The sequence below is a fragment of the Gadus macrocephalus genome, chromosome 1, assembly GCF_031168955.1.
Source record: "Gadus macrocephalus chromosome 1, ASM3116895v1".
Taxonomy (NCBI): domain Eukaryota; kingdom Metazoa; phylum Chordata; class Actinopteri; order Gadiformes; family Gadidae; genus Gadus; species Gadus macrocephalus.
In genome coordinates, this window is record NC_082382.1 from 20,998,945 (window position 1) to 21,007,333 (window position 8,389).

An 8,389-nucleotide genomic window follows, 5' to 3' on the forward strand; every position below is an offset into this window, starting at 1 on the left:
CACCTCTGCAATCCCCACCACTCCAACCACCACCACTGCCACCACCCCCACCACCACCCCCATCACCACCCCCACCACCACACCCACCCCCACCACCACCCCCACCACCACCCCCACCATCACTCCAGCCACCACCAGCTCAACCCCCACCTTCACAATCACTTCATCCACCACCTCCACCTCCACCACCACCACTACCACTCCAGCCACCACCACCTCCACCAGCACCTCCACCACCACTTCAATCACCACCACCACCACCTCCACCACCACCACCACCACCACCACCACCACCTCCGCCACCACCACCACCACCACCACCACCTCCACCACCACCACCACCACCACCTCCACCACCACCACCACCACCACCACCACCACCACCACCTCCGCCACCAGTACCACTCCACCACCACCACCACCACCACCGCCACCACCACCACCTCCACCACCACCACCACCACCACCTCCACCACCACCACCACCACCACCACCACCACCTCCGCCACCAGTACGACTCCACCACCACCACCACCACCACCACCGCCACCACTCCAGCCACCACCACCTCCGCCACCAGTACCACTCCACCACCACCACCACCACCACCACCACCACCACCACCACCACCACCTCCGCCACCAGTACCACTCCACCACCACCACCACCACCACCGCCACCACTCCAGCCACCACCACCTCCGCCACCAGTACCACTCCACCACCACCACCACCACCACCACCACCTCCGCCACCAGTACCACTCCACCACCACCACCACCACCACCACCACCTCCGCCACCAGTACCACTCCACCACCACTCCTGCCAGGGCTGTGACGGGTCACCTGGTGGCCTGGCTGGGGGGCCGGGCGCGGGGCTCGGGGGCTCGGGGGCTCGGGGCTCGGGGCTCGGCAGCCGCCGCTGCCAGGGAGAGGCGCGTCCTGATGGGCACTCTGTCTCATCCCCAGCGAGCCCCCCGCTCTGGCAGCTCCCGGCGTTTCTGCTGCTCCTCCATCGCCACTGATGGCCGAGTCTGTCCGTCGCGCCGGCGGAAATCATTGGGTTGGCTGTCTAATGTGTGTGTGTGTGTGTGTGTGTGTGTGCGTGTGAGAGAGTGACAGAGGTGTGTTGGTTTGGGAGGGAGGTGTGTTTGTTTGAGTCTGAGAGGGTTGTGTGTGTGTGTGTTTGGGCATGAGAGAGAGAGGTGTATGTGTGCGTGTGTTCATGTGTGTGTCTGACGCGCGTGTGTGTGTGTGTTATGTTTGTATCATGAGGTTGTGTAGGGTGTCTCTGATGTGTGTGTGTGTGTGTGTGCACTGATGTATGTGAAGCGTGCATGTGTGATGGGAGGTGGGTGAGTCAGGTTGCGTCGGTGTGCAAGGTGGGGCTCTGGATGGGGGTGTGTGTGTGTCGGGGGGGGGGTTTGGTGGAGCATGTCACTGCCAGTTGAGGCTGGTCCGGCAGGCCTCTTGCTAATGCAGTCTGGCATGCCGCGCCCCCCCCTGGGACAGACCCCTTCCAAGGCCCCCTCCACCTCCACCTCCACCTCCTACTCCACCACCCTGGCTCTCCCCAGCGGTACTGCGGGCCAGCGCTGCCCACGTCCATCCGTCAGAGAGGGACCGACTGTAGCTCCAGGTGGTCCCAGAAATAAACAGAGGGGAAAAGCAGGAGAAAGAGACATCCACGGTGACTGAGACAGACAGTCCACTGATAGGGGGAGAGCGAGACAGAGACAGAGAGAGGGAGAGGGAGGGAGGGATGGAGACGGAGAGAGAGACAGAGAGATAGAGAAAAAGAAAGAGGGAGAGGGAGATAGAGGGATGGAGACGGAGAGAGATGGAGACGGAGAGAGAGAGAGACGGAGACGGAGAGAGAGAAAGAGAGAGAGACGGAGAGAGAGACGGAGACGGAGAGAGAGAAAGAAAGAGAGACGGAGACGGAGAGAGAGAAAGAAAGAGACAGAGACAGTGAGAGAGATAGAGTTTTGCAGAAGACCTAAAGAGACAGCAACAGAAAAAAATGAACAGAAACCAAAAAGGGGAAAGAGAGAGAGATACAAAAAAATAGAAAAAAAAGAGACAGAGCGGGAGGAAGGGAGACGGCGAGAAGGAGAGATTCGGCAGAAAGCGGCCTTTGAAAAATGTATTTCAGAAGCAATCGGAAATATTGTGGCTGCTGTGCATGTTCTGATGAAATTAACCTTTGTGAACGTCTCCCGTTGAAATATTCATGTCGCCAGACTCGAACTGTTAATAAGATGCATAATCATCGCAAAGTGATCCTGACACACACACACACACACACACACACACACACACACACACACACACACACACACACACACACACACACTACATCCCGGTTAGACCCTAGACGACTGATGAGCTGGCTTACGATGGTGAGTGCTGAGAGTGACAGCTGTAAGGCCCACTGAGCTTTCATCAGAGCCACCTGTGACAGCTGACAGCCTGAGATGGAGGGGAACCAAAACCAGTCCCCAGCCCAGGCTTGCTCACACTCATATTTCACATTTCAAACACGCACACACACATTTGCACAGAGACCCAATTAAACAAGGGGTATATCTCAGCGGAAGAGAGTTTAGTAGCGACGGGCGACTTTTGAAGGTCTCGTCGTTGAGTAATAAAGCGGTTTAATCAAAAGTAAACGACTGCCAAGTCAAATTAGCTGCACTTTGCGATGAGTACATTGTGCAGACCTCGGCGGTCGAACTTTGTTTAAAACTGGGGAAACTCTGATAAGGGCACAAGGTCGAAATTAAGCTGGTATGCTTCTTTGGAATATCCAGCGTGACATTTATCATATTATCTATTTTAGTGCCTTCATCATATTTTATATGGTAATATGCTCTGAATATTAATAGTTTTTAGATAACCCTTTCAGTTGATAAAGAAAACCTAAAGATATATTTTTTCATCTTTGACAGCATGCGCTCACGGTCCCAGCTAAGGTGCAGCTCTGTCACCTTAGCTGTCACCTTAGTCTGTTTGGAGATATGATAAAGAAAGTGGGCGTTCACACGCTTGGTGCGTCAGGAGTTCCCTTCTTCCCGTCGCTGGCTGCTCGACGTGGCAATAACCCTAGGGGTCGAACACAAACATATTTAATATTTTATATCAAACGTCGCCAAGTAGATAAGACGGGTCCGCACGACCTGTCTTGCCTAGAAAGAAGTCTAGGAAGAAGCTTTTCAGCTATCGATGAAATCGCAGGGTTTGTTTTTGAAATAGTGCTCTCTCTGCGTCAGTAGAGGCTGAGAAGGTTAACGTAGTAAACGTTCGCGGGCGAAGCCACTGTCATGTCCGCGGTTACAGCCACGGCAACGCGCAGTGCATGCGCCCAACAGCAGAAAGCGCGTACGCGCTTCCTGCCGCTGGGCGTGGGCACGGCGAGTAGGGCTCGGTGACAAAAGTGAAGAGTTCTATCCTCAGTGGTATAAGTATTGTACTGAAATTATCCTCCCAAGTGGACGGATGATTGGAAGATTGGATGAATTGATTAATGCATGATTAGAAGATGGGATGAATTGTTTAATGCATGCTTAGATAAACAACTGAATTGATGCATGCTAATTGGATGAATAAATGAATTGATTGATGGACGATTGGATGAATATATGAATGGAATAAAGCATGGTTGTATTCATAAATCAATTAATTCATTGATGATTGGGTGAACTGATGCTGGGTTAAATGGAGGATAGGGTGATTGGATGAATGGCTGGTTGGATTCAGGGATTATTGGATATTGGATGACTTTATTACGTAGGCTGCTGACCCCTGCTCTCTTGATGAGTCTACGTAGCTTTAGTTTTGGCCTTCGTTTTGCGGAGCACACCCCTACCATGTGGTAAGGACCCAATCACAGGCGCGGGTTGTTTTACATTTTATTAATAGCAACATCAGAGTACTAAATGTACAGAGGACGAATCCAATGAGAATCGCATTTACAGTGCTTGCAAATACAGAGCTTAGTAGTATAAGAGTAACCAAATTAAAATCACCTGTAAATCCAAACGTTTACCAATTACTACAAAAAAGGAAGAGATGTGGTAAGACACAAAATAAAATAAAATGCACAACAACATTAAGTCGTTCAGAGGCTGTCCCTCTGTGGATGTGGTGTTGTTTGTGTATGTGTGTATTTTTTGTATATACTATATTCATAGGTCTTATACAAAAGGAACAGAGGTACTCATTGATATATTAAACAGAAATATAAAAAGTTTTTAAGAGTCACAAAGTACAAATTTTTCATTTTTATGGCAACAACACAAGTCAAGTCAAGGTTCCTGTGTACTATGTATGGTTTGTGAATGTGATAACATTTTTTTATAACGTTTTGAATCAACAAGAAAACCACTGTTGCCTCTCCTCTCCGTACCCTTGGGACAAAAAAAACGAGAAACTGTTCGGTCTGAGAGTATCCACAGAGAACTTCCCTTTGCAACAACCCAAAATGATGCTCCTGCCAATCCAAGCCTTCTCAAATATCAACCAGGTGTTCCAAAAAAGAGAAATCAATGGACAAACCAACAAATAAATAAATAATTTAAATAAATAAATAAATAAAAAACAGTCTTTGGGCCGACACTTTTATTTTGGCGCATTCCTGTTGTAGAAGATTCGGCACACACACACACACACACACACACACACACACACACACACACACACACACACACACACACACACACACACACACACACACACACACAGCTAGTGGTCTGCCCCATGGGCCATGAAGGGAGATGATAAGTTGTGTGTTGTCTCTTCACACCGGCCACCGATTGGTTAAACAGGACCTGGTTGCTTCAGCTCTGGTCACGAGAGGTAAGGTACAGGGCGAGGTCAGACTGTTGATGTTCTCCGCTCCCAGAAGCTCTTACGTACGTTCGCCTGCGTGTGGATGTGGTTTGAATTCAGCATCGAGAGAAGCAGTGTGTATGTGATCTATACAATTCTTAATCTGCAGGATGAAGTCAGGAGAAATCAGTCTAGGTACTTTTTTTAGTTATTTTCTTTTGTTGGGGGTCTATTGTGTATGCCAGGTCCCCTCCTCGATAGTAATCGGTGGTTGCTAGGCAACCGCATACAAATGCTATCCCCGTTGGGAGGATGGGCCGTCGCGTCAACAAGTGTCAACAAGCCTCTTTGCGTGGGGGGTAGGCCGTGTTCAAACAGGAACAGGAAGCCATCACAGCCAACGCATTGATACACGTCCGCTGGTTTAATTTGCAACTAACGATATTAAGGGGAGGGAGGGGGGGGGGCAACATGATTCACCTGTCACCTGCGTCAATAGGTTTCAATCTATGTGTCAGCGAGACAAACACAGGGATAAGCCGCCCCGCTAGGTGTGGTGGCCTTCTGTTTGACTCGGGGTTGGCTTGGTAGATAGACATTGGATTGGCTTGTTAATGTATGGGGGGCGGGGCATGGGTCCTTGGTCGGGGTGGGGGGACAGGACACTGGGCATTCATTTGTTGTTCTGAAAGGCATTCCGACTCTTTGGTGTCTGGATTTTCTCATCAGACAAGAACAGGCCTTCCTCTAGAAAACTGATCTCAACCTAGCCCAGTAAGGCGTGGTCCTTCTACACTCAACACCATCATTGAGATCAGTACTCCTTGTTATAAACTCAACAATGGAAAGTTAGGTAAAGTAAGGCATATCCTTACATGGGTGATACGACTCTCTAGGTATGAGAAGCACTGGGAGGATTCGAGTAATTTTCGAGCTAACAACATATTCTTAGCCTGTAATGCCACGTTAGATATTACCTAACCAAAAAAAAGAGAATACATATAGTTTTAAGTATTTCAAATCTTAAAATTATTCACAGTATCACTTCAAGCATACAATGTATTGTATTGGAAACCCATTAGCCTTTTTTTTCTTTTTTTATCCTCAAATAACATGTTCTGGATTTGGTCGATTTTTGGTCGAGATGCAGCGATATCTCATGCTCGTCCGCCCGTGCTAAGGAAGCACTGAATGATATTTCATCCCGACTTGATTGAGAAGTGGAAAATCCAGGTTCAGGAAGTCCTGCCAATGTATTTTCTTTCTGCCGTGCTCTAAGGGTGAACTCGCTCATTCCTTGCATTTCTGCGTCTCGCTCATTATCAAAATCCATATGGCTGCCTGATAACAGTGGAGTGGACTTTGATTTTTCTCATTCTGGATCCTCAACTTTCGATAATAATGAACGGAAACCACTTGTAATTCAGGTTCACATTGATAAAAACATGAACAAAACATCAGCCACCATCTCTTCCAATACATTTGTGTACATATCACTGTGGTGTAGCGCAGACTTATCAAACAACTTATCTACTGTATGATTTGTGCCCATCCCATAAAAACCCTCTTCCCTGAACAAACCTTTTCTTTCTTGTCAGTTTGACTGTTGTTCTCCCATATCAGAAAATGGTGACCATAGCGTGTGACATTGAAACTGGCTTGGGTTGAAATGAGGGTGAGTTTGAAAACAGATGGTGCACCTGAAACATGAAACTTGGCAGCTATAGGTTGGATTTACATTGTTTTTGGCAATGAATAATATAGTGTTGAAGTTACATGGAGATGAGGCCACTACATGAGAATCAGCTTGATGGTTGTCCCCAGCTAACTTACGTCATTTCAACGGAACCCAGCCATAATAAAACAAAACAAAACAAAACGCATGTACTACCCGTTCAGGGCCAGTTCTTTCTGTACATTCCACCTGATTCACTCATCGGTATGTGAAATATTGCAGCGCCTACGTAAGTATTATACTGATTTAGCTAAAGATATACTGTAATACAAGAACTGCTTGAAAGTGCAGGTAGGAAGCTTGGCACAAGGTTATTTGTGTGTTTTTGAAAGAAAGTCAGCAGTTACACATGTAAACAAAGACACTATCCCCAACCTAGCTGAAGCCTTTCCAAACAAAATGGATCCGGCTTTGAAAAATAGAACACACCTGTACACAAATAGAAGTAAATATATATAGAAAATACATTTACACGCATATAATATACAGTAATTTTTTCCTCACCCTCGGACTAGTAATAGATAATGCTCTTCGTTAAAAATATATGTTATGTCAAATTCCAGGACCCTTTGAAACGAAACCAAACAGTAAAATCATAATCGTCAAGGACAGCAGCATCTCTTGTCAAACAACAGGCCACTGCAATTCCCTTGTGTGATTGGCTGAAAGTGGCCCCAGGTGCATGGGTCACCTGCCGTACAAACACCGGCAAATTGACGTCATCCCCTGGCGCGCAGTAGTCGCCTGTAGCCTGTGTTTGCCGCCGTTACCGTAAACTGACTTTAGTGTTTGGTTACTCTGGTTAAACTGTTAGGCTGAACTGGTATGGTCATTCACAAGGGGTGGCTTCTCATTGGTGGAGGAAGGGGCCGTGAGGAGGGTGTCTTTTCATTGGTGACAGGGCTGTGAGGGGTAGCTTCTCATTGGTGGAAGGGGGATAGAGCATTCTTTGTGCACCACAGTGTTAAAACCAAAGCCACCGATCCACCTCCGGATTAGCAGAAACATCAGGAAAATAAAAGACTTGAGACTACGCATCCTGCACACTAGGGAATGTTTTTTTTGTTCTTTTTTCTTTTTTTCGCTCCCCCTGCTGGAACAAGAGTGAGACCACCTCAAGAATGAGACCACCTCGGTGGATGGTTTGAGTCCTTCAGTGCAGTTATCTCGCCTCAGCTGGCCACATGACAAAAGAAAAAACAACCCATCCATTTGAACTGTACATATTGCTGTCCACACCCAGAAACACTTTACAATTTGTTACGTTTGTGCTTTGTTCAGAACACCCCCCCCCCCCCCCCCGCCCCCTCACCCTTCCCTTCCAACGAGAGCACCGGCTTCCCCCATAGCTTCAAAACACACCGGTAATCCCTCCTGCGCACTCCAGGTTGATTTATGAAAATGACATTTGGTGGGAGAGAGAGCTCCTCAGAGCCCTGCCCTGTTCTCATGAATAGTAGAATGGGATCGCCTTGAAGGGGGAGATTTGTAGTTCAGCTCTGTTTGTCTGCTTTGTGATTTAGTGTGTCCCTGATCCTTCCCCTAACGCTCCCTACCCAGCCGTACATTGTTGTTCAACATTTGTTTTTTGCCGGGGCGGTTTTTATAGCACGATAACCCCTGTTCGAGGAGAAATGTTTAAGTTTGGATTTGTGTGTTTCCAGGGCTTAACAGCCCCTTGGTATTCCAGCGGCCGATTTAAAGTGAAGTGAGTAAGGGATCATTGGCTGGTGAGCATTGGGCTTTAGGTTGAACTATAAAGATCATTGAAAGAAGCAAGCTGTATGGAAAAGGGCCAAGTTGTGACATCACGACTTGAGACTG